This window comes from Crotalus tigris, unplaced genomic scaffold, assembly GCF_016545835.1.
Source record: "Crotalus tigris isolate CLP2741 ecotype Arizona unplaced genomic scaffold, ASM1654583v1 scf7180000019968.627227, whole genome shotgun sequence".
NCBI classification, from domain to species: domain Eukaryota; kingdom Metazoa; phylum Chordata; class Lepidosauria; order Squamata; family Viperidae; genus Crotalus; species Crotalus tigris.
Window position 1 is genome coordinate 501,151 of NW_024097797.1, and position 26,054 is coordinate 527,204.

Below are 26,054 nucleotides of genomic sequence, written 5' to 3' on the forward strand. Positions count from 1 at the left end.
TCATATTTCTTTGCTGTTTCAGAGCTGCAATAAGAGAGGTGGTGATCCCTGAACTTACAAATATACAAATATACAGATGGATGCAAGACTATTAGAAGTAATATGATCAGCTAGGGCGGGCAGACCAGTGATGCATTCTATGAGCAGAGCACATAAACTGCCAATCTTATGAGCAGGCTTTCAAACCTCTGGCATTCCACTCTGATGACGTTGGCAGTTAGCCGACAAAAGCTAAGTTTATCAAACAGTTGCTAGTTTATTAAACAGTTGTTTTTATTTATCCCAGTGTTCGACTACTTCTCTCAACATGAATATACCCAGGATTCACATTTTTAGTATAATTAGAGACTATACTATATTAAAAAAGAACAAAGAAACAACTACTTTGAAATTGTATTTTAATTCCAGATTTTTAAGTATCACTGTTCATGTTTTTAACGTCTATTTTCCCTTAAAATATTACTAACACAGTGCAATTAGAATTGTATTAGCAATTACATTAAAGAACTTCTGTCAAAAAGTAAAAACAAGAAAAAGAAAATTCAGAAGTGTATTTTAATTAATAATGGAAAAAACACCTTTATAGATTGATGTTTGTCAACAGGGAAGATTTATCTGTGAAGTTTTCTATCTCTTACACTTCAAACAACAATTTTGCTGTTTCTGTCTCATTGCAAATTGATGACTACCAAACATTTATAAAAATTAATTCTAAAGTAAAACCCAAGGGTATAAAATATCACTCACTGGAGGACCTTCTATTTTCAGAAAGATAATTACATACATGTGAAGTGTGAGCTGATAACATGCATAGAGAATATACTGGGAAAAGGCCAATTATCCTCCATCAAGGATACAATATTCAGAAGTTTGTAACAAAAGCTAACACCATACTCCCTGCATATGGAATTCATTTCCCAGCACCAGCTGTGCATGAAGATACTTAAGCTGAGGTAATTTATCCAAAGAAATGAACTCATTTAGATGTTCTCTACCATGGAAAGAAGTAGCAAATTCCCCATAAATGCAGCAGGATTTTTATCTATACAGAAAAATTATATTAATATTAAGGTTACGTGATAAGGGGGAATCTCTAACCCCTTTCACAAACTGTATAGAAAAAGTATTTTAGCATCAAACTTAAACATACTTCTAAGTGTTCAAATTCAGTAGCCATTTCCTACTTAGGTAGATACCATATTTTTCTGTGTATAAGATGCTATTATTTCCTGCAAACACCCTGTTCAAAAATCAGCTGCGTCTTATACAAGTGCAGCATCTTATACAAGAAAAAATAATGGTAACTTATGCAGCCCAGGGCATGCCTGTGTGGGTCCTTTACATGCCGCTGCCATGCCGCCTGGTGCAGGTGTCAAGCCCCTGTTGGCTTGCCACTAACGGGAGGGGGCAAGATCATCAGATTGCGTCTGGAGGCAGCGGATGGGACCAGCAGCATGGATGGCAGTGACAGCCCTTTCCCTCCCTTGTACCTGTATGCTAGCTGGGGACCCTGTGGAACGTAGCTGCAAGGCCATCCTGCTCGATAATAGCGGCAGCCAAACTTCCGGATTCGCCAGCTCAGCTGTTCGGCACTCTGCTGAATAGCTGATTGGCGCAGAGAAACGGCGGGGAGTTTAAAACCTGCCTTTGCTTCCCTTGCCTTGCTGTCATGCCAGTCATCATGTCGGTTTGTTTACCAGGGTCGGAAGGCTGCTGTGAACTGACTATGCATGCTCATTGTGCTGGATGCTGGTTAGGTGGGGGGGGGCGGGAGGCATCTATTTAGAATGCTGGGAGGTGGTTGCTCCCAGCGCTGACTTTGTTTGCTGTAAACTTGGAACTCGCATGCCAGAGCGTCTTATATAAGGGTGCTTCTTATATGGAAACATATGGTACATTTTGAAGAGACACAGTTTATTGTAGTGGTTAAAGCACCAGGCTAGAAACTGGGACCTCATAATTTCTAACTGAGTGATCTTAGACCAATCACTGTTACTCAGCCTTAGGAAGAAGGCAAGAGCAAACCACTTCCAAAAATCTGGCCAAGAAAACTGCATGTCCAGGTAGTCAACAGCAGTTAAAAGTAACTAAAAGACACATGCATTCAATCTAAATCTTCACTTAGCTATGTGTTTCTTCTTTCTCTGTGAAGAAAGTCCAATATTATAGTGCTATTTTTATATACAGGCAATTGTTGGTTAATGATTCTAAGTGGGACCAGAAACTCTGCCACTAAATTAAGTGGTTGTTAAACAAAGCATCATGTGTCTGCACAACTGATGGCAATTCTAGCATCCTGGTGGCTGTAATTAAGTGCATCACTCATGATAGTTAAGCGAGACCTCACGAGACCACAATTTGCTTGTTGGAAGCTGACTAGGGAGGTCACAAATGGTGATAATACGATCATGGATGATGTGACTCTCATAAATGTGTGATGATTGCCAAGCACCCAAATCTCAATCATGTGACTGTGATGATGATAAGCGTGAGGACCAGTTGTAAGTCACTTTTTTTTCAGTGCTGTTGTAACTTTAGTCACTCAACAAATGATTGCTGAACAAGGACTATCTGTATTTTAATACCTGTAGCATATTCCTAACACCAAGGCCACCAAAGTATGATGTGTCAAGTAAAATCTCAGACACATGGCTAAATGGAACAATGCTAAGAATGTGTATATAGAACTTCAGTTTGCACCTCATATTCATACTTGTGACAATCTTAACAGTGCTATGATTTTAGTTTTCAGAAGTAATTCTTTTTCCTAAGCCAATCGTTCAGCTCAAGTTCATCTCCTATACTCAACCATCATGGTATCCCTAACATTTGAGCACAAAGGATCTCATTAAGAAATACTAACTTTCAGATTCTTTCTAAAATTCAATAATTTCCTGTTCCCATAAAAGATGGAATTTGGAGAGCCATATACACAATATTCCACACTCTTTAACTGCTTCACTCTTCAGCAGGCACTGAAGGAAAAATTTCTAAATAATTATTCCCTAAATAATTATAGGTCCTAATGTCTTTGATTGCACAATGATTTCTTGACAGGATCTACATGTCAATGCTTATAGATATGAAAAAAGGTAAAAATGTCCAGCACTTAAACTGCTAGACGAAGTGAAGAATTTCTGAGCATTAATGCTGAGATGTTCCACAGAGCAAAAAGTCTGCCAGCGATTGTTCACCACATGCAGAATGGGAACCACAATCTTTACCCCGATTTTCAGACATTACAAGAGCAAATCCATGCTACATGTGTGAGATATTTTATTGACTAAAATGGGATTTTTAAATTTAAACTGATGATGAACTCTGGTGTCTACTTACTATTTATTTATCTAACAGATATCTATAACTCCAAATCAGGAAAAAGAAGATCCAGCAAAGTACAAGCCCATCTGACATCGATATCTAGAAAGATGCTAGAGCAGATCGTAAAGTGACTCTGGGTGGTGAGCAATTAACAAAATGAGGATTAAAAACAATTATAACAAATGCAAAGATTAAAATACAGTCAAGGAACTGTCACAATCGAAAATCACTAAAACAGCCAAGTGATTAGCCTCTTCACACATTCGGGGCACCAAACCAGGTCTTTAGTGCAAGGACCAGCAAGGTCTCAGCCTAATTCTCCTAATCTCCAGATAGAGAATATTCTATACAGCAGTCATTAGAACAGAAAAGGTGTGCCTCCTGGTCCCATCAAGTGGCATTTCTTAGGCAAGGGGATGCAAAGCATAGCCATCCTACCAAACTGGATCAGATGGGTAGAAACAATATTTAGTTATTTTCATTCATCCATAAAACTGCTGTCACTGCATTCCTGTTATTGAATCTTTTTTTGACAAGGGATGTCCATCCCTAACTGAAAGCAAGAATAACCTAGATTAATGTAGGAGAGCTGAATGTATGGTTCACTTCAGTGCTGCAAGTATCATGACCACAACAGATACTGGATGTGATAAAAATTTATGTGTGAAAACATAGTTTTTCATCTATCTAGGACTAATCAAACAATAACAGTTACTTAATTTCAAATAATATTTTTATTAAAAACACTCAACATTGTTTTCAAAAGCTGAAATAAAAGGAGAAAAAAAAAGTTCTGACCTTTGGAGTAAGAATTATCTGGAAACCCAAATAACCTATGAGTAATCTCACAATAGTGAACAAAGATATATGACTGACTCGTAGAAGGGAGGGTTGCCCAGCCCAACATCCTGGAGCTATTGATCACAGAGTCAACACAACAACTTTTACTTGTTCAGCTGTTGAATATGACCTGGGTTTGCTTGATGAGAATTATATATATGTAGGTTTGCACATGACTCATAGTTCCTGAGAAAGAGGAAAGACCTACCACTAACCTTACTCCAAAAAGCAGTTCTCCTTCCCGGTGTAATAACATTGATCTTTTGATTCCTTCTTGCAAGGGTTAGACTTTGCCCATCTAAAATTTTCCCTTCACCCTTTGCCCTTTCATGCCTAGTATTTTTTAAACTGTTTTCTGAAACTCATTGCATGATGGTTCTTTTCTCAGCCCATCAAATCCCCTTCAAACTCCACCTTTTCTGAAAAGAATTGGGTTAACTCGTAGTTACTTTGTCTATTGTTAGCAAAACCTCAAACTGCTCTCCCTTCCGATAGCACATATTGCTTTCCTGTTTATTCACACTTCCTCTTTCTTCATTCTTTGCTTGCTTCAGATGAGAGATCTTCCACGTCAGTCTGCTGCCTTATGTATTGTACAGTAAGTAATTCTAGATTTAATTCTAATAATAAAAAAAAGAAATGAAATGAATATGTGCTGTGTTATATTTTGAAATTTACTTCCGTTGCCCGAGTGCTTAAATGTTTTTATTTGAAAACATTTCCTGTAATAAAATAATAATAATAATAATAGTAGTAAAGTTGGAAGGGACCTTGGAGGTCATCTAGTCCAACCCCCTGCTCGGGCAGGAAACCCTGCACCATTTCGGACAAATGGCTGTCCAGTCTCTTCTTAAAAACTTCCAGTGTTGGAGCATTTACTGCTTCTGGAGGCAAGCTGTTCCACTGATTAATTGTTCTCACTGTCAGGAACTTTCTCCTTAGTTCTAGGTTGCTTCTCTCCTTGATTAGTTTCCACCCGTTGCTTCTTGTCCTGCCTTCAGGTGCTTTGGAAAATAGCTTAATTCCCTCTTCTTTATGGCAGCCCCTGAGATATTGGAATACTGCTATCATGTCCCCCCTTGTCCTTCTCTTCGTTAAACTAGACATACCCAATTCTAGCAACCGTTCCTTATATGTTTTAGCCTCCAGTCCCCTAATCATCTTTGTTGCTCTTCTCTGTACTCTTTCTAGAGTCTCAACATCTTTTTTACATCGTGGTGACCAAAACTGGATGCAGTATTCCAAGTGTGGCCTTACCAAGGCATTGAAGAGTGGTATTAATACTTCACGTGATCTTGATTCTATCCCTCTGTTAATGCAGCCTAGCACTGTGTTGGCCTTTTTGGCAGCTGCAGCACACTGCTGGCTCATATTTAAGTGATTGTCTACTAGGACTCCGAGGTCCCTCTCACAGTTACTACTATATTTATAAATCATCATAATAAATTCAGTAACAGAATCGTGGCCAGCTGTTTTAGCTACTGGGTTGCATGACTATGTATATGTGTGTGTATGTTTGTGTGTATGTGTGTGCACAAAGCTATGAAAATATTGTTTTGGAATCAAACCTGAAGCACTGCAAAGTTCCAAAACATGTAGACAAAATATTGTGAGATTGAAATGCTGCCTACACCCAATGATCACTTTGAATGAACACCCCACTCCCTGAATTCTCTATTCTGAGTAAGCCAGAAATGGTGCAACCTCAAAGCATGGCATTTTCAATCCATATTGGCTCCTATAGTACCCATTTTGAGATCAGATTTCTGTAATCCTGAACACTGCGTTCAATCTCTAGAACACGGGTCTCCAACCTTTTTGTTTTGGCGGCCCAGTGGGAGGGGGAGGAGGAGGTACCTTACCCGCGCATGTGCAAATGTGAATGTGGCCACATGTGCTGCGCATGTACAGGCTACGAGCATGCGCACCAGGCAAATGGGGCTGTGAGCATGCATGTGAGGCTCTCAGCAATGGCAGCGCCTCTTCCAGGCTCATGATGATCCTCACTACAGTGAGGATTGCATCGCAGCCTGCAGCAATACCGCCCCCGGTGCGATGCTCAGGCCACCACCCCCACGCGAGGCTCACACCATGGCCTGCCCCTGGCACAAGGCTCACGTTGAGGCCTCCAGTGATGCCGGCCCCAGCACAATGCTTGGGGTTCCACCCCGCATGAGGCTTGCGCTGTGGCTTGTAGCGATGCCGCTCCTGTGCGAGGGTCATGCCACAACCCACCTACCGCTTGCGGCGCTGCTGCTGTCCACGCAATACTAGCGGTGCTGCTGCTGCCCACACAACACTTGCGGCAAAGGTGGCATGAAGGGGGGTGAGCACATGCACATGTGTGTGCACTGTCCAGCTACTCATGTGGCCCAGCAGCCAAGAGGCTGTGGTCCAGTAGTGAGCCGCAGCCCATAGGTTGGGGACCTCTGCTCTAGAGTCAGTCTAGTTATCTTGTTGCCTCCTTAAGCTATGTTATGAGAACAGGTAGCAAGCTTAATAATGATAGTAAGAAGAACAAATTCATACAAAGTCAGAATTAAGACGATAACAATAGCTAGCAAATTCCACCTCTGCAAAGAAGCTGAACAAACAGTGGACCACTTGCTGCTACAAAAAGATCTCACAGACTGAATATAAACAACAGAATGATAATGAAGCAACAATGGTGCACTGGAAGAAAAACCATTTGCCTACAAGGAAGAACTCATGGAAGTGCAAAATAGAAAATAATAGAATAACAGAAAATGAAGAAGCTAAAATGCTCTGGGACTTTAGAAGTCAAACAGACAAGGGCCTGCCACAAATCACCCCAGACTTAACAATTGTCAATAAGAAAGACAAAAAAGTCTGGATAATGGATGTTGCAGTACCTGGAGACAGCAGAAGAGAAGAGAAAGAACTGAAGAAAATCACAAAATACAAGACCTGCAAATAGAAATAGAGCAACTGTGGCAAAGAAAGCAAAGGTAGTACCAATAGTAATAGGTGCCTTGAGTACAATCCCAAAACAACTGGAGCACCACTTGAACACCATTGGCATTGATAAAATTACTACTAGTCAACTGCAGAAGGGTATCCTGCTAAGATACCTTTATCATAATCAAACATCCACACTTCTCTATCTCTGGTCCTTGGGAAGGACTAGCTAGATGGATAAAAATGCCAAATCCAGTCCGGATATCTAACTGGCCATGCAACAAAGAGTAACTGCAAAAGGCAACCCTGCTTGGATTTGTGCATATACTATGTTGATACATTATGATATCCTAGATTCTTGGGAAGACTTCAATGCATATGAAGACAAAAAACAACTAAAGAACTGGGAGCTGTGATTTCACCTTGTTGTGAACAGAACCTAATACTAATACTGGGATACAAATGTCAAATCCAGTCTAAACATCTATCAACCATAATAATGATAATTTATTAAACATATGTCTCAACAATTTGGGTGGCTTTATCATATTAATGTAATATTTACATCATTATGCAGTTTTGTGGAAGACCATGACATGCATGTCTGAGATATGCATTGCACTGGTGATGTTACTTAGTTTGGTAATAAAATGTCTGCAAGCAAACAACCAAGCTCAGAGAACACCAAGAACTCTACAACGTCTGAGATAATCTGTTTAGGAATTAGCATTGGTCCTTTATAGCTTCGATCACATGCCAGTTCTTATGTTACAATAGAGAAGAAGGTCATCCCAAGTCTGAATTGTCTCAATATTCTAACATTAAAATGCTGGTAAAACCTCATGTAACAGAATGGCTTGCTGCAGAAATAAATATCTGTACAAATGAACAAAGCAAGATTTTTTGAAAATTTAAATTCATAGAAGATGATCTTTGAAAAACAGATTAGATAGAAACTATTTCCCAAATAGTTTATATTCTATGAGAAAGGATATTTATTGCATTGTCATTCGTTTAATATGTTCTACTGCTTACTTCATAAAAGAAATTTCTTCCTATGGACAGTCTATTGTGTTATACTTGTGTTTTAGTTACAACAATGACAGAGGCAGGACTATCTCAGTTCCAGAAAAGAGCTATTGCTGAATCATTGGCTTTGGGGGTTTCCAGTAAATTTCTTTCCAATGACAATAGCTACACAAATCTTAACAGTTTATAGAATAATGCATTGCTCAATTTCTGAACTAGTCATAAAACATACAAATTGTTTAAATAAATGTAAGAGCCTTGAATAGTACCAAGGGTAATAAAATAGTCTAAAATATGCTGTTCAGTTACCCAGTTTAACATGCAAATTAACTGTGAGTCTGGATATTCCTTAAGGATGTCTGATAATTAGCTTATGAGGAACTAAAAGTCTCTGCATCTCCTTGGTAAAAGCCATTTCACACACACATTCAGTTTCTACTTCAGATGATATTATTTTCTTAACCAGCAAGTCCAAATTATTTCCTATGATGTAGTTAGTAATATCTCCAGGATCCAATCACCTGCTTCCTTGTGCATGCAATGTTACATCACATATGCAAAGGGGGCAGTGTTTTAATCACATCATTGTGACATCATCATTTGCTCTCCTGTTTGACCCTCTTCTACTCCATATTAAATTCTAAAGAATCTTCTCCATCCTCATCCTTTTTCTGACACCATGATTTTAATTTATAAGCAAAAGGGAACAAACACAAACAGGGTTGCCCTTAATTTTGATCTGTCCTGATAACTGAGAAGCTGTCCTTAATTCAGCCAAATTTCTTTGTTCCCCATATTCTCACTATGAATAAGCATAGGAGAATAGCACATATTTTCCAAAGCACGTGAAGGCAGGACAAGAAGCAATAGATGGAAACTAATCAAGGAGAGAACCAACCTAGAACTAAGGAGAAATTTCCTGACAGAACAATTAAATAGTGGAACAATTAATTGTCAATAAGCAGCTATTGGTGCTTTTATAGCTGATCCAAGCTAGCATGTTGTATTTCAATCTTTTGTAGGTGATCAGATTTTGATAATGTAGATAACAATATCTTTCCTCATTGCTAGAAGGTTCAAATTTTTCAGGCTGATGTTGTTTGCATGTGAAATTGCATCTTATTTTAGGGCTGTAATGTAGCTAAACATGATTACCATCCCCAATAGCTTCTCCATAGCCACGGTATTTTATATAATGTCTACCTAAATTAAAATTGTCCTACAGATTAAAGCATGCCTAGTAGATCAGCTTCTCACCAACGTGGAGTCTAGGATTGTTATGACTATTATAACAGCATTTGTTTCATTCTTCTTTTCTTATGACTGCCAGACAACAGACATCAGAAGTGTCTAAGAAGTCCATATTTCTGGTTATTATTTCTTTAGCTATTGTAGCATTAACACAAATCATAAATACACAGGTTAGAGAATTGCTTTTAAACAGCACATAGAGAAAATTACAATTCAGTGGTAACTGGTAGCCCATTATTTTTGGATTGTTATGTAACACATCATTCCAAAATAATTTGATGACTACACATGACCAAAAAGTATAAAAAATAGTTAAGATGCTTGACATTTCAACCAGTAATCCTAATGATCACAGTATATTTTATTTTGTGTCATGTCAAAAAGCCTTGGTAAGTTCTTTTTAAAAAACATTTTAAAAGTTAGTTGGTATACTACAGAATTAAACATCACCATCCATCTTATTTTTTAAATAAAACTATGGAATTTTTTAGACTGCTTCTTCCAGCATGACTCAGAAAATACTGTTTTTAGGCATAGCAGAGGGAGAGGGAGAGGCTGCCTTTGGGGGGGGGGGGGGTCCAGGAGCAAGTAGATGACAGTTTTGGATGAGAAACGGGAAAGGCCCACACGGCCCACACTTATGCGGGGAAACTGGATGTGCAGATCAGCCCTATGTTTGTTTGATAGTTACCCCACAATAAACAGTACATTTTACTATATAACTGTAAGGTTGAAATCTAGATTTTAAATGTATTCATTTTTTGCAATTTTCTATCATTTCAGACATCAGCTTGATTTAATCTGGCATCCTTACCATGTTAACTATTATTTTAATATTTGTAGATTGCCATCAAACATATCCTAATAAAAATATTTTAATAAGTCAACAAAAAAACCCAACATATCCTAGGAAAACTCAATCACCCACTAATCTTTCAAATGGGGTCTTATCAGCAACCGAACTAACTGTATATGAACCACACGGGTATTTAATCTTGATGCATTTACATACAAGTTCTTTAAAAGTGATAGACCCATTGTCCCACTTAGAAGTTCAACTGGAACCAAAACACATACTCTCTAAAGCAGAGGCACCAGGGACAGATTCCGTGAAGAGAGGTTTTTCCGTGGACCAGAGGGAATGTGGTTTTGTGTGCTGCCTGTATCTCACAGATAGGGCTTCGCTTGTCTGTTTGGCCCAGTTTCTGTCAAGCCAATGCCCGGTGCTGATCCACAGACCGGGGGTTGGGGACCCCTGTTCTAAATAGTACAGCAATTCTAACAGTGCCCATTGACAGAAAAGGAATAGACAAACTCCAATGGGACACATTTGCCAAGTATGAGTTAAAACCTTCTACTTCCTAGGACTATCCCTTACAGATGTTGAGAACTAGTTCCAGATGTGTTGGCTGCAAAAATATTAAATCTAAACTGTGTTTTCTGATTCTGCTGTCCAATACTTATCAGAGTTTATTGCTTTAATGATCACACATAAACTCTTTTTTATTTGTCAGACTGATATTTCTCTACTACTGGGCCAACTTTGTTTTCTCATCTCTATTCAGCTATTATACTTTACTCTGAATGGGACTGTCTGTTTCTGGCTAGATCTTGGGACAAAATTTGATGCCAATTTTTTCTTTCTTTCAGGAGGGGAATATTTTGTGGGGACTTGGAAGACCTTCTGGCTACTGCTTGAACTCTGCAATCCAGACTGTACAAATCTGGAAACTCCCTTCAAGTGAAAAAAAAATATTTTATATGTTTCTCAAGGAATAGGGAAAATATACTGTTGATTCACTAGGGAAAGAAAATACCATCATTAACTAGGATGAAAAACATAGTGAGAATGTAATTAGAGGCATCAAAAAAAAATGAAAAATTGCAGCCTTCAACTCTGTCCCAAATGCTAGTAACAGAAAAAGGCAAAACCTTTTTAAAGAAAAGAAACTGGAGAGTGAAAAGGATGAGACCTTGAATTTGTGATGGTGAAAAAAGGTAAAGTTAGTATCTACAATGATAGACATATACAGTAAAAGAGAGAGGGGATGCTTTTCCATGAGATCTTAAAAAAGATACAGCTGGGAACAAAAGACCAAAGCAAAACTAATGGAGGATGAAACCATATCTTTTGAAAAAGCAAAGTAATAAAAAAAATTTCTGTTTCGCTTTCTTGGAGTTTTATGGGCAATAATCAAGCTTCTTGATTCTTTCTTCCAGCCTGGACTTTAATTAGCTTATTGGCATAAGTCCAAGGAGTAAGCCAATGTCCCCCCCCCACACACTAATTATTGTAAATAGGATTAACAATTAGTAGGTCAAGGAGTGGGAGTGCCCTTGCTCAGGAATTCTGGGACTTGAAGTCTACAAGCCATAAAGAGGCCATTATTCTCCACCCGTTTTAGATGATTGTACAATAGAATTGGGCCTTTTATTTACTTTTCTCACCTACCCATACCTTTCTTCCCAATTTTCTGTTATAAATAGTGTAATAAAATGAGTTAATGAGTACAATGGAAAATAATTCAAGAGCAATTGATTTTCTCTGTTTTCCAGTAAAGGAAACTAACAGATCCCTTTAATGTTAATAACATTGTTAAAAGAAATAATCTTAACAGACGGCTTTTTGTCACCTCTCCATACTTACCGTATTAAAGAAACAGGAACCCTATTTCTCTGGTGTTCAGTCACACTAATTTCCAATAAGTTTAGCAATCTAGCCAAAAAGGATGCTTTATTATTATGTTTATAACTTCTAAAATCACTGCTGTAAAATGGAAATATTATTAGCAGTTACTGCCCATCATTCTCTGAATAGCACAATTTTATTTATGTTCTTTATGTTTTTGCTTAGCTTCTTTAATTCTTTTTCACCTCTGTTGAAACTCTCTACAACCTCCTGCTTCTCTTGCTTGCATTTACCTTCAGGCCAAGCTAATTTTACCACAAGCCTTTCTGTAAATTGCCATGTATCTCTCAGAAACCTGAGCTTAGTCTACAGTAAACTTAACTGCATATGTTTGAGGGAAGCCGAAAGCAGCAGCATAATTCAGCTGAATACCAAAAGAATGACTTGGTTTCAAAGTCTGGGAGATTAATTATAAACAGTGACATTAACAGCAGAAATGTGCTGTGCCAAGCGAACAATTGTTTCTAAAGTTCTGGCAGTTGCAGCCCAATTCTCTTGGACCTTCAAGCTTTGATCTTGATACAGTAGAAAGTTTGTCCAGTTTCACTCCCCACTGGAGTAAAGAAAGAGAACTCCCACACTCCCCTCCCTTTGGGGTTTGTTTGTAAGACTGCAGCTGTGCTCCATAATGGGTTCTGTTCCCACTACAGTGTACAGCTCAAAGAGGCCACCCGAGAATGGACTCATTTAATTGTGGCGTCAATTATAGTTCTGGCTGCAGATCACTGCTCAAATGTACAAAGCAGTCCTGAACAATGAAGATCCGAACCAATCCTGTTTTTATATCTGAAGACATTTCAACACACCCTCTCACAAAAACAGGGACACAACTAAAAATACAGTAAACTGTAAACGTAAAGTGAAATAATGGAAAGAATAGATAAAAATAGCAGTAGGAAGTTGCGTCATAACAAGTCAGACCTAAATACTCAGCATGGCCTACACAAATTGGGAGAACAATCTTTCCTAGTTCCACTGACAACCCTACTTATATAAACATGATGCTTTGCCCCTGAGATAAATCTTCTTCTTGTGCCATATCCGTTATCAGATGTTGGCGATCATATTGGTGATCCTGTTTTTGTCAGCAGCCGCACGAAAAAGTGCTGCTGAGTTTTGTCCAAACCAGTCCCTTAGATTTTGAATGTGTATATATAAATGTAAGATATACTTACATTTCATAGTTCCAAAGATCAGGCCTTCTCTTCCATGGTGCCTCTTTATTCTCTCCCTCTCCCCAAGTCAGGTTAGCTCCATCCCTGTTAATGTTTCAAAAATCCCTCAAGATCTGATTACATCACCAGGCATGAGGCATGGGGATTGTTCCAGAACCAGAAACAACCTAAAATGACTTCACTATTGTGGCTGATACTTCACTCTCTCGGTGCTTTATGGTATATATATATATATATATATATATATATATATATATATATATATATATATATATATATATATATATATAATTTTCTAGTAACAATTGTTTTATACCTTTATAACAATTGTTTTGATATATTTATTGTTTGACTTGATTTTTGTAATATTGCCCATAGTCACTTCCTGTGAAATAGGTGTTCATAGAAATTTGATAAACAAAAGCAGCATGGACAGGACTGGGTGAGGTTTACCTCTCTTACATCCTAATTACTTAATTACCTGCATAAGCTGCTAAAGTACTTTCCCCCCTGTGGTGAGGGAAGGGGGATTCTAGCCCTCCCTCCAGAAACAGCAGCTATCAACCACTTGGGAGTTTAAAACATTGGAAAAATACTGAGATCTTAATTGGAATCCTATTTCCTAAAATTGGTGGATTATAAGATTTGCAACTTTCTGCTCTCTCTATATATATTTCTTCCTTGACTTTTATTCTAATTACTATTGAAGATTTGGGTTTTTTTCCCCTTAAAATAGAGTGAAAAAAAACCCTAAAAAGATCCAACTAACTCTAAGACGTAACCTGCTATTCTCTAAGAGACTTGTTGACAGCTTTGAAAATAGACAAGATAAAAAAATAACCTTGAAACACCATCTGCAAAATTCAGGTCAGCTCCTTATTTGGTGGACTTTCTGACTGTCAGTTTCTTTCTCTTGAGTTTAATATATTACAATGGAAGGAGAACAGGAAAGGATTTCTTCTACAAAGGAAGTACAGGAACAAATTCTTTGTATGTTAAAAGTGATGATACAAACTCTACTTATGTAAGCTCTGGATATACAAACTCAGACTATGACTTCAATCAAAGAATTATCTATACAGAATTCTATAGAGAAAGTGAAACAACCAAATGTTATGACAGAAGACTTAGATACTCAACAAATACAGACAATAGAAAACACAAAAAAGGAATTGATAATAGAGAACAAGGAAAGGGCATTTCTTATAAACCAGAAGGAATTTGAAGATAAACAAGAAAAACAGATGAAAGAGAAGATAAATACTTCGGGACAACTGCATCGAACTGGAAAAATAAAGACACTACCGGCTAAATCAAGTCCTCTTAAGAAAACATCAACTGGACGTTCTTATCAACATCAAACAATAGCCACAACAATACAAGGAGATTTTTTTTGATGATTTAAAGGCAAAAATACGAAAAATGACCTGGCAGAGGAAAAAAGCTAGAATAAGATTGAAAAAGATTGGGGTTCTGATCTATATATGAGATCTAAAATAGAATATATCTAAATAGATAGAATATGTATTCTGAATACAAGACATTGTAACGATTTGAGATAAAGAAAATTTTGGTCATATAAAATCTAGAAATATGTTGAAATAAGAATATTATATTGTCATTAGATGGGTAAGATAGAGGGTAGAAGTTATATGTAAGGTGGGTATTTTAAATATTAGAATGTATGAGCAATTGGGATAAAGGAATTGTGTTTAATTAAAATTTGGAAAAATTAAATATTAAATGTAATCTGAACGTCTACAAATAATTAAGATTTGAATTTAAGATATTGTTATGAGTTGAGACAAAGGTTAATAAAACTTAAAAGTATAAGTACTAATAATTAAATTTGTATATAAGTTTGTGGTATAAATGTTGGTTTATTTTCAATTTTTTTTCTCTTTCTGGAAAGGAAGAAAGGAAGGAAGTGAAAGGAAGAAAAGAAAAAAAAATTATTAGGTCCAAATGTGAGATAGGAGACTTAGAAATTGGGATCATTTAAAACCTGGAAATGATAAAGATTAAACGTTAAACTTAAATATCAATGGCAAATTAAAGTTAAGAAAAACTTCCTAGGTTATTGTCTAAAAGGTGGAACATCAAATTAATTAAGATATATATATAGACTGAAGATTATTGATGAATATTAGAAAGGTATTTTTTTTGTTTGATTAATAGAATAAGAACTGTATTGGTTTGAACGTGACAGTAGATATCATAGGGGAAAGAGAGGGCATTAGTTTGTTGTAATAATTTGAGATTTGTACTGATGATATTCAAATGTAACGGAATTACTGTGCTCAGCCACCACGCTACTTTTCAAATATCTAAATGTAATATTGTAAAATTAATAAAACACTTGAAACTGAAAAAAAAGAAATTTGATAAACAAACAAACAAACAAACTCTCTCCTACATAGCTCCCTCCACAACAGTGGTCCCCAAATTTTGTGGCTTGATGGCTCTGTGGGGGAGGGGGGAGGGAAACCAGGCCATGCGAGTGATGACTGGTGTGCACACATGTATGCGTGCAAGTCAAGCATGTTCTGAATAGGCCACGTCCCAGTAGTAGGCTGTGACCCAGGGGCTGGAGTCCCCTGCTCTACAATGAATGCACGTGTTGCAGATATGCTGGGAGTATTGCTAAATAGCCATCTAAGCATCTCTATTTTCTTTATCTACCCCAGATGATGCTGAACTATTAGGACATTAAATCCTAGTATCCTTACCTTTACTGCCATTATGAGGGAATCACAACATGAACCGTGTACTGAGAGCATAACCTAAGTAACAGACTAGTATTTATTGATGTAAAATATTTGTTTATATGTTCGTTACATTTGTTTGCCACCCATCTCACCACGAGGTGACTATTTAAAATAAAGTTACATCATTTATGTAAAAGCTTTCCATGCTTCTTTTCAGAACTTCATTTTCTCAAGCTGGTTTAACACTATGAAAGCTGTTTTCAGTAGCTAAAATAATCAGATTTAAAAAACAACATAAAATTCCTCAAACAACAAATTAAAACAGAAAGAATATTAGCATTTTAGAGCCACGAACAATACCTATTTAAAATCAGAGCTTTTATTCAAAGGCAGTCTGCAATTTTAGAAATATTTACTGTAGTATTGTTCAATGTTGTTTCTGATGAGCATTCACAAAAAGTGACAATTAGTGGGGCCACATACCCTAACTTAGGAATTATTAAAACTTGCCTTAAAAAAAACAATGAGTGATAGAAATCTGGGCTTTCGAGTGAATTGATTGGTGAGACTATTGACTGAAGCAACATTAACACAAAAAGGAAAGAGAAGAATCAAAATGAATTGTGTTGCCTAAATGGTTCTTTTGCCATAATTCTAAATCAATTCTTGCCTGAGCATTTGTTTCCTGGGAAGTAAAGAGATACCTTATATCTGCCTTTTCCTGCCTAGCCCAGCCATTCTCAGGCAGGATTCTGATTAATGCACAACTTCCAGGAATCAGGAATTTTGTTGTCTTCCGATAACAATAGCACCATTTCATTTGGATGTCCTCTGTAAGCAACAGAGAGGAGAAGAACTGGGCAATGTTTTCCATATGGGATTGCTTTTGAGTGTTTAAAAATGTACCTGATCTGCAACATAGCAACTGGTGCTTGGCATATAAATCTTTAAATCATGATCTGGTCACCTGTCTAATCTTAATCAGATATATTTGAAACATGGCTCCTTGCATACACCCTGCTCTTTTCTGCCTTAGGGTATAGTGGAGAAGGCTTTTTTAGAGGTCTGTTCACCATGTTCTCATGGTAACAATAACAGTGAATGGCTTTATTGAAATAAACAAAGTGAATATCATTCGCAACAGAAGAGCAGCCTTTACCACAAGAGTTGCATCAGTATTAGTCACAACAGAATGTCTAGCAAGTTCCTATGATATTTCCATCACAGTTGGATTATGCCAAAAACATTATACAACAGAACCCAAACTCAGCAGTATCTATGCAGTGGCAAAATTACACAACAGTGGCTCCATGAGGATTGTCATTCAAAGACCTCCTGAAACTAAATCTACAGTGGTTAAAATTGGGCAGAATTAGATGCACTTAAAAACTTATCCACTGTAAATTTGATCACATTGATGTAATAATTGTATGTCTTGATAACTGCATTATGCTCTAAGTAAGGCAAATGTTAGTTGATTAGCTTAGTTTTTTAGCCATTGCTCAGCAGAAGGTCACATGAACACATTCATTTAAAATGATTGACTAATTACATTATCATATCGTTTAACGAAGAGAAGGACAAGGGGGAACATAATAGCAGTGTTCCAATATCTCAGGGGCTGCCACAAAGAAGAGGGAGTCAAGCTATTTTCCAAGGCGCCTGAAGGCAGAACAAGAAGCAATGGATGGAAACTACTCAAGGAGAGAAGGAACCTAGAACTAAGGAGATACTTCCTGACAATTAGAACAATTAACCAGTGGAACAACCTGCCTCCAGAAGTGGTGAATGCTCCAACACTGGAAATTTTTAAGAAGAGACTGGACAGCCATCTGTCTGAAATGGTATAGGGTTTCCTGCCTGAGCAGGGGGTTGGACTAGATGACTTCCAAGGTCCCTTCCAACATCATTATTATTATTATTATTATTATTATTATTATTATTATCATCATCATCATCATCATCATCATCATCATCATCATCATATCTAGGGATCAACAACACATGCTGTTGAGTATCACAATTTAAAGAGCAGAAGATGGCACCTGTCAGGCCCAAAACCAAAAATGACATGTGGCAATTCTTCCACATGCTGAATTCTTTATTATTTCCTACCTATAGACAAAATATTGACAGACTGCGGACTCTACTATTTTCATCTGCAATATATGCTGTGAATTATTTGGGAGAGGTTGTCTTAAACCTCTTTCTCTCACACATGATATCTTGGCTGAGTTGCCTCTTACCCTCTGGAATGTACCCCCACCCTCCTAGAGATCCACCTCTTTATTATGTTTACTACATCACCAGAATTAAGTGTGGATGGGAGCAAAAATTGTTTCTCTGAACATCCTTGCCTCTCCTTTTGATTCTTTCTCAGGGAAGTGATAGCTACCTCTTCGTAGAGATCTGAACCATGTTTTGAAACTAGGTCAAATGAAAAATAACCTTGGGGTTTCAGATTGCCTATGCCTGGCACAGATTCATTTATTTTATTTTCCTTTATTGTCTCTATTCCTAAATGTTGAAAATATTAATGTAGAGCTTGACAGTTAGATTCTAGGGGGATGGCCTGAAAACCAAAACAAATAAGGACATCCTGTTCATACATTTTTACATAACCCCATCCAAATAATATCCCCAATTACAATTATATCTTAATCCTCCATCAAAGTCATTGAACTTCCCTGCTCCACAAGTAGTTGGGCTAATTGGAAAATATGTGCAGCACGTCTCTCCAGTGGTGGGATTCAGCCAGTTCGCACCACTTCGGCAGAACTGGTAGCTAATTTTTTGTTGCCCAGGCCCAGAATGGACACCCGGAAGCGGCATCCACCCAGAAAATCAGTTGTTCACATATTTGAATCCCACCAATGCATCTCTCTCTTCTTCCATCATCAGCTTGGAAGTGGTTTCCCTGTTTCAGCAGATAGCCACAGATACAGCTGCAAATGAAGGAAGTCAACAATCTTCCTCCAGCAAAGAGGAAGCTAGCAAGATGGAAATCAAGAAGCTTTTCCTTCTCAAAACAGAGTATAGAAATTACTATAAGATTAGTCTCTATATAGTTATAGTTACTATACTTATAATTACTATTAAGATTGGTCTCTTCCTGTATCAACAGTTTGTTGCATGAAGAATAGAACTCTGTTGAAAAGCCCATTGTCTAAAACTAAGCAACTCTGGACCATATTTAGACCATGGATAGTGGTTCTTTACTCCTGCTAAAAGATATGATCCAAATTATCAATGGAAAATCTTCCTTAAAATAAAAAAGTTTGAATATATGGACATCTACCAGGCTTTGTAAGACCACCAGAAGGTGCTATTCCATAACAAATCTATCATCTGATATGGATTCCAATTTACTTTCCTTTCTTTTCCCACAGAAAGCAGCATCACTGCTTGGATAATCAAGATGTCCCAGTGTGTGTATCCAGCAACACATGAGAAGAACATTCATGAACTATGATCATTGTGAATTTCAATTTATATCTATAAATTCGTGGTGAAACTAGCAATTCACCAAGGTAATAAGCCTTCATTTAATCACAGTATTGTTAACATGATGTCTTAAAGTCATATTAAAAGCAAAGATTCTACCATCTTGTGACTTCCTTTTGTTTTGACCACATCAAAAATTTCTCGTTGCTACTTTTTGCTAGAGGGCTGCATAGCAGCTATATGAAGATGACACATTGCAAAGCAAGAGAAGAGGATGGGAAATTTTATTTTGCTGTAGTGCTGAAAGGGTTTCCTTTTTTAATTAAATGGTTTAGCATTAAAGGCTTCGTTGTTTTCCATCTAATCAGGCTGAATAACTCCTGGCTAGAATCCCAGACACAAGCTTTCTGGGCTGGCTACATGAATGATGCCAGCCTTGGCATCAAATTCTTTTATCTCTGCCCTGCCCTGCTGCTCTCCAACCGAAAATAAAGTCAAAGAGCCCATCCAAAGACTTCATTGTGGTGAAGATTATTAAAAATCATCCAGAGTAACAACCAAGGCTATGGAAGGACATTTAACCTTTAGAGAAATGAAATAGCTTTTAAAAATTATGGATGTCCTTCATCTCATAGCACGCTTGCTTTAGGAAGTAGTAGGAATTAAATTTAGCCTCTCAAATGAAAACAGGTATACTATTCTGAATCACTCTCTCACCACCCTACCCAGAATGATTATATTCAATTGGCTAAAGCCTTGATGCTTACAAAACTTGCTATTCTCCCCAGCAAACTATACAACCATTTGAAAAATCCCAACAATATGATCTATCTTAGGGTTGATGGGGATCCATGAAAGACTAAAAAAGTTCACAGAAATGCAATCAACCAGAGCCTTGCTTCTTCAGCAGTTCAGCAGATTTTTTGTTTTTGTTTCCTTGTTTTTTGCCTTAACTGGCAAAAGTTTGACTGTAGTTTATCAGTTTAATGCAGAGGTGTCAAACTGCCGGCCTGCAGGCTGGACACATTACGTGGAAGCTGCACCTACCCCATTGCCAGCAATGGCAAAACTGGCCAGAGACGCTCTGTGACGTCACATGACGTTGTGAGTTTGACATGCCTGGTTTAACGCACCAGAAATATAGAGGCATAAAAGTTCTTTCTTCCAAGAGATTCCAATGAAATTCTCTGCTCTAGATATCTATATCAGTTTCAGTTAATGAACATTTAACTAAGGTGACCAACCGTCCTCCTTTTGGAAGGACAGTCCTCCTTTTTTGAGTTCTGTCCTCCCTTGAAAAGTGTCCTCCTAAATGTCCTCCTTTTCCATATACCGTCCTCCTTTTGGGAGGACAGTCCTCCTTTTGTGAGTTCTATCCTCTCTTGAAAATGTCCTCCTAAATGTCCTCTTTTTGACGACTAATCTGCAGGGCTTTTGTTTCCTCATAGAACGCTCAGAAGGCATTCTGGGACCTTTTTTTAATTTTTTTTTCAACTTTTGCATCCACCCCCCCCATTGGCTTTCGAAAGCCAATAGGAATTGCTGCTGAGCATGCCAAAACACCCGGGCGGCAAACTTTGCACTTGCAAGTTGCAGGAACTTGCACCCCTCACTGCTACCCAACTACACGATCTCCTACTTCTTAGTTCCAAAGATAGCTGGAGGAGACTGGAGCGGTAAGTTTCACTTGATCTTCCCTGTTCAGTTCTACGCGGGGATACACAGGGTAGGCGGTGGTGCTGGGGGGCGGCTGGGGGGGGGTGGCTGCAGGACCAGAGCTGGCGCAGCTGGTGCTTTGCAAGCCACGGGGCCGGCTCTACGGGGATGGGCAGGGGGGGCGGTGGTGCTGGGGGGTGGTGGTGCTGGGGGGCGGCTGCAGGGCCGGAGCCGGCGCGGCTGGTGCTTTGCAAGCCGTGGGGCCGGCTCTACCGGGATGCGCAGGGTGGATGGTGGTGCTGCCCCAGCAGCTGGGGGGCGGCTGCAGGGCCAGAGCCGGCGCGGCTGGTGCTTTGCAAGCCGCGGGGCCGGTTGTACGGGGATGGGCAGGGGGGGCGGTGGTGCTGGGGAGAGGCTGCAGGGCCGGAGCTGGCGCGGCTGGTGCTTTGCGAGCTGTAGGGCCGGCTCTCCATGGCAGGGCAGCAGTGCTGGCGGGGCGGCTGTGGGCGGGGGCGCGGCGGGCAGTTGACCTTCCATGGGCTGCGCCAGCTGGTGGTCTACGCAGTGCTGACCTGCACTGCCACCATCTCACCCTGCGCATCTACATGGCCATCCTGGAGCGCCTGGCTCACAACACCTGCCTCCGCCGCCCACCCCCACGCAGTCCAGCCATGTAGATTTTTGGACAAGTGAGAAATCGAGATTGAATGTTGATACTCTAGCTGCAGCACTTGCCGTAAAATTCAATATGAAGGATATTTCTTGTTCAGATATTTCCAATATATTGTTAGAAAATGATACATTGACAAAAAATATTCATTCAATGGAAAAGTACTCATTTAAATAATTAATATGCATGTAAGCATAATTACAATATAAAATGTTATTGTTACAAATTTTTTTATTATGCATTTATCATATTATAGTGTATTCTGTATTATTGTTGCAATAAATACAATGTTTCTTTTATTTATGATATTTTTTTCTTAAATTTATTTGTGTCCTCCTTTTTGTTGTAAAAAAGTTGGTCACCTTAATTTAACTGTTAGGGGTGCTGGAGGCAATCTTGTTTTTGTTCATTCTCCTTCCCCCCCCCCCCAAATAGAGCATATATACTTGGATCTATACATGAATGATGGGGCATTGCTCTGAATGCTGGAGGTATGCATACCTGCTAACTTTTTAATTGAGTGTTTGGGTTTGTTAGACAACTGCATGTTGAATGCAGTCCAAAAACAAACTTTTCGGAAAGATTCATATAGAATGGAAGTCATTTGCAGTCACCTTTACAATATGGGGCTAGATAGAAATTATGTTAACAAGGGATGTCAAATAGAGGAAAAATACTGGGCATAAAGCTGAAAAAGACTTCCTCTAAGCCAGCCATTACAATAGTGGAGCCATTTTGATTTAGAGCTCTCAGCTGCCTCTAATCTGACTTACTTTCAGATAAGAAAAATTGGCAAACTGAATAGTCAGAAGTGCCAAAACTTTACCTTCAATAATTGTGTGGGATGTTCATAAATTAGCTTCTACAGTCATTCACCAACTTCTATTAGTGTTGGGTAGTATTTTTTGAGAATCTGCTTTTAAACAGATTCATAATGTTAGGCCTCATGCTTATTGTTAACCATATTTTATAAACAGACAGTATCTTTCAAGTACATTTGTATAGATAAACCCCCTTCTTAAATCTTGCCCCAACAATAAATAAATCCCTTACCACCATTTTTATTTTATAACATTCTCTTTGTAAGTAGTAGAAAGGTGTGAAGGTGTACATCACAGACTTGGAACTGGAAGAAGAAAAAATGTCAGGATATAAGGTGATTTCATTTGAAAATCTTTTTTAAAAAAAGACTGTAAAGGTTTGATTCAAGTCTCCTTCATATAGTTGTACCATGGGGAGAAGATGGAAATCTTCTGTATGCAAGTCAATGTATATGTGAGAGTGTATGAGAACACTAAAGGGATAACAAATTTTGTGCCTGGTAACTCGACCCACCTTATTTACACTGCATAAGATTACTACAATAGCCTTTCCAAGTCTTCTTGATACAGACTTCAACTCCAGAAATTTTCAGCAATGATTATCTTACCTGAGGAACTGCAGGATATAGTCTGCACATTTGGGAAATGGCCAGGTTGGGAAGTATGCAGTACTTTAAAGCTACAGTATTCAAACTATGTTCTGGAACCTCAGGGTTCTGTAAATTACATTGGTGTAGCTCCAATTATACATTATTTTAGAGAAATACAGAGACGGGACAGAAGGAAGGGGAAAAGAGAAAAGGGAGGGAGAAAGAACATCTTGCTTCCCTCTTCTTGGGCTTATCATAGTTATGATGAGAAACAATGCTGAACCTCTCTGAAAACAAAATTAGAACCATCTGTTCAGAATAATGGATAGACTAGTGGCTAGAAAGATACATCTTGTATAAGTAGCATGGATGGGATATGCTACTTACAACAGCCACATTTTTGGTGTTTTGCCCAAACCTGGAAAATCTTTAAAAGTGAAAAGAATGCTAACAATACTGTGAAATACTAGAATTTCATATGCCATCCATGCTTTTGTATAGTGATACTGGCTCTGTAAACCAACTTGTGTCCAGCTGTTGGCTGCTATTTTGCTTCAAGAATCCATCTTCCAGAGGCTAAAACAGCTCTTCCAGAGGATGTTTCAAATTATATAGCAAAGGGTCAGGACCAGACTTACCATTACTGTTATTTTATTAACCACCAACATTATTGTTTGTTGTTTGTTGATTTTGGGTTTGAATGGTGTTTGTATTTTTGGTTTTATTTGTCCTGTGAACTATCATGAATCTGTTGGGTTCAGTGGCATATAAATATAGTAAAATAAGTAAACAAAAATTAACATAAGATTGCAACCAATGAAAGGACACTGTTGCTAAGTAGTTTCAATGAACTCACATCTAAAACTAGTGCAGTTTTCTAATAAAAAAAGTGCTCCCTTTGTCAATTCTGGAAGAAATTTAAGAGGACAATCCTAGAATTTCAACTTTGACTATACATGAAATCCTAGCCTGCCGCTCCCTTCAACATGTTGGAAATTGAATCAAAATAAAATTTGCTTAATTTTAAAAAGTCATAGCACTAATTATCTAATAAATGGTACTTTGAAGAAATAATAGGACCATATATTTTTTTGAACCAAAGGACTTCAATTAACATGGGGGGAAATGTTGAAAAATTATATTTAGAATCAATTTTGGTAATGACACTGTGAATCAATTTTGGTAATGACACTGTAGTAATTACATGTCCTATTTCTCCCATTTATAAACAGCTTTGTTGTAGTTTCATTTATTGCTTCTCTCAGAGTGGAGCTATTTCTCCCAGAGAGCAAAGTTGCTTCTTCTAATTGTTGCAAAATGTTGGAAGAGGATTAGAGCTGTAGCAGTTTGGCTGGTTTATAATCCTTCAAGATATTTTGCAAAATTTGCCTCACATTGCTAATGATTCCAGTATGGAACACTGGAAATACTTTATAGAGATCGTCTTCATTTAACTAATTTTACTCCATTTTCCTACTGAAAATAATAGAGGTAATATTTTTTTTAAATAACTAAGAACCAAAAACTGTTCTGTTAGTGTAATTTGCTGCTACCATGTTCTTCTTTTATGGTATAACATGGAATAATAAAGTATAAGGCAAGAACTGCTCCAATAAACTGTCAGAGACATATTTCAGAAAGCAAGGTCATGGATGAACCACAAGCCAAAAAGCCTTAATGGAGCTCTTGAGGGTAGAAAACAGAATGGTGAAGCTAGGTTACCTCTATCTGCTGACCACTTGTCACAACAATAACTTAACATCTGCTTGATAGGGAAAAAGCAAAATTGCTTGTATTCAGCACTGTGTGGGAATGGGTAGTTTATATGTGTAAAAGTTTAGCTTTAATTTTTCAATCTAAAGTGCATTCAATTATTGAGCACTAGAAAAAACCCTTGTGCTGCTGTTCTTGAGGGGAAAAAAATCTGAGCTAAATGCTTTGAAACCAATATTATTATTTGCAACTTCTGTGCAATTTTATGCTCTTTTCTGCACAAAGTTATTCATCAGCATTTTCTAGTATTGTGCAATACTTCAAATATAAATATAGGTTTTAGCATATTAGTGGTCTGAAGCTAATATGTGATTAGTGGTCTGAAGCTAATATGTTCAAATATGTGAACAACCGGTTCTCTGTGTGGATGCTACTTCCAGAAGTCCATTCTGAGTCTGGGCAACAAAAAATTAGCTACCAGTTCTGCTGAAGTGGTGTGAACTGGCTGAATCCCACCACTGGTCTGAAGCCTAATGCATTCTAAAACAGGAATTAAATGAGTGTATCATGTCCAATGATTCTAGCAATCACATTTTTTCCAAGTTTGGAGAAACAAACATATAACTTACATATGTGTCTCAATGACACAATCTTATAGTAAGCTGATAGGCCTACTAAGGTTGTACAAATAATTCAAAGGCAGCTCCTTAAAATTACATTTTAGAATATTTTTCTATAATAGCTTCAGAGCTGTTCTATCTTATATATTTGTTATGGGGTGGTCAGCATTTTTCTTTAAACTACATGTTTAAAATCCTTAATACTAAAGATTAGACATGCTGATCCATCATGGAAACAACTTAAATATGGCTTTATTAAACATGGATTCCCTGATTCTGCGTAGTGGAAACCAGTCACAGTTGCATAAAACTAATCTGAGAGCTAATGAATTCCAAGGCACATGATCCTTTCATTTCCCTTTTGTCTAAAACATGTGCTTACTGAAACATCCTGCACTGAAAAAGAAAAACCATTTTCCTTATTTGGTATTATAAGAAGATGCAGTTGTCATTTTCTGAATTTTGTATTCATAAACTGTTATGTCCCGAGCCTTGCAAACGGCTCTGGCGTTTGCAGGCAGTCCCGGGCAGGTGCAAAGCTGCCCGGGACCAGACAGGCTGTCGCAGCGCCGTGCGCATGCGTGGGTGCTGGCGCGGGAAAAGTAACC

At 38.0% G+C, this 26,054-nt stretch overlaps 1 long non-coding RNA gene across 1 annotated transcript; it reads left to right on the forward strand.

The window, feature by feature from the left end:
* Window positions 1-4,622: 4,622 nt before the first annotated feature.
* Window positions 4,623-11,499, forward strand: LOC120318010. Its single transcript, XR_005559384.1, has 2 exons — window positions 4,623-4,759; window positions 11,011-11,499. It is a non-coding gene; the product is annotated as an uncharacterized LOC120318010 (long non-coding RNA).
* The last annotated feature ends 14,555 nt before the right edge of the window (window positions 11,500-26,054 follow it).